The sequence below is a fragment of the Octopus bimaculoides genome, chromosome 1 (assembly GCF_001194135.2).
Source record: "Octopus bimaculoides isolate UCB-OBI-ISO-001 chromosome 1, ASM119413v2, whole genome shotgun sequence".
Lineage (NCBI taxonomy): Eukaryota > Metazoa > Mollusca > Cephalopoda > Octopoda > Octopodidae > Octopus > Octopus bimaculoides.
Window position 1 is genome coordinate 136,886,385 of NC_068981.1, and position 1,960 is coordinate 136,888,344.

Here is a 1,960-nt window from a genome sequence, read left to right on the forward strand (position 1 = left end):
CACACACACACACACACACACACACACACACACACACACACACACACACTCTCTCTCTCTCTCTCTCTCTCTCTATCTATCTATCTTTCTCTATCACAATCTATCTATCTATCTATCTATTTATCTGTCTATCTGTATCTATATACTTTTATGACGAGGATTTGAAAATTAGAAAACAAATTTAATGTTTTGGCAATAAATATAACGTTATAATTAACTTTGAAATATGATAATTAATTTTTAAGAATTAAAGAATCAAGAAATGAAAAGAAATGTGAAAGCAGTCATAATCATTATTGATGTAATAAACAAAGAGGTTGAAAAAAAAAGGAGCTATAAAGACTGTGGCGTTGTATGAGAGGGGTGGATTGATGAACAATGAAAATAGATTTAATAAAATATATAATTAAAAAATATATCATGGTAACAGAAACTACAAATAGATATTAAATATACGTAATTTATAATTAATAAAGATAAATCTAATAAAAAGAAATTTATAACAAAGAGAAAATATACATATCTCTCTGTCGACCTGTCTGTTCATTTATTTGTGCATCCATTTGTTTGTCTATCTATCTATCTATCTATCTATCTATCTATCTATCTATCTATCTATCTATCTATCTATCTATCTATCAATTCATGTGTATACGTATGTACATATACGTATGTACATACACACACATACACATGTGCATGTATGTGTATGTATGTACGTGTAATACAAAACGAAAAGAATGAAAACTAATTATTTTAATAAATATAAACGTTATTATGATTGTATCAGGGATGTTTTGAAACAGATTTTGGGAGATAATTTTTGTAAAATATTTAAAATCATCTGTTAGGATATAAAATTTCCCCGCTAGACAGAGTTTTATCTGCAGGAATCTATGCATGTGTAGAGTGTTTCTAATGTTTCCAGTTGTTCTTTTTTTTTTATAGAATGTCTTTAGATATAGATTTTTTAAACCTTACCTTTTTGATTATTAAGATATGCCCGTCCAAAAATTTTCTAGCATTTTTTTTCCTGTAGGACATTTGTTAGTTCGAGATTTGTAGTTTGTGTGCTTGGCGAATCAAATAGTTCTTCAGCGAAGAGAATAAAATCTCTACATAAGACAGACCGATTAGATAGATAGATAGATAGATAGATAGATAGATAGATAGATAGATAGATAGATAGAATTACGAAAGGGGTTGAAATAATAATCATGAAAATAGTGGAAAAGTAGGAGAAGGAAACAACGATTGTAATTGTGAAAAAATGGAAATGAAAATAAAAACAAATAAAGTTTTAAAAACTCAGTTTAATGAAAAATATAATTAAAATATATATCGTGATAAAAGAAATTTAAGATTTTTATGAAATACAGTTAATTTAGTTGATAAAAATATGTCTAATAAAAAGAAATTATATAACAAAGGAAAACTGTTTGAATATCTGTTGTCTTTCTATCAGTCTACGTATTTATCTGTCTATCTGTTTATATATCTACCTATTAACGTGTACATGTATGTATATATCATATAGAAGCATACACATGTAAGCATGAGTGTGTATGTGTGTGTGTGTGTTTTGTGTTCGTGTGATCATGAGAATGTGTGCACGCACGGTTATGTGTAGTACACAATGAAAAGAATAAAAAGTAATTATTTTAATAAAGATAAGCGTCATTATGATTACATCAAGGATGTGTGTATCCATATCTGTAGATAAAGATACACACCATAGAAAGACAGAACCGACTCAACAAAACAAGAGGAGACACGTGGGATGGAGAGTCGCTAAAGAGGTCACAGGACGTGTGACAAAAGATTTCAGACAAAAGGACATAAAATAAGGAAAATAATTAATTTGAAGTGAAGAATTGTGTGTGTGTGTGTGTGTGTGTGTGTGTGTGTGTGTGTGTGTGTGTGTGTGTGTGTGTGTGTGTAATTGTTGAATAACAAAATG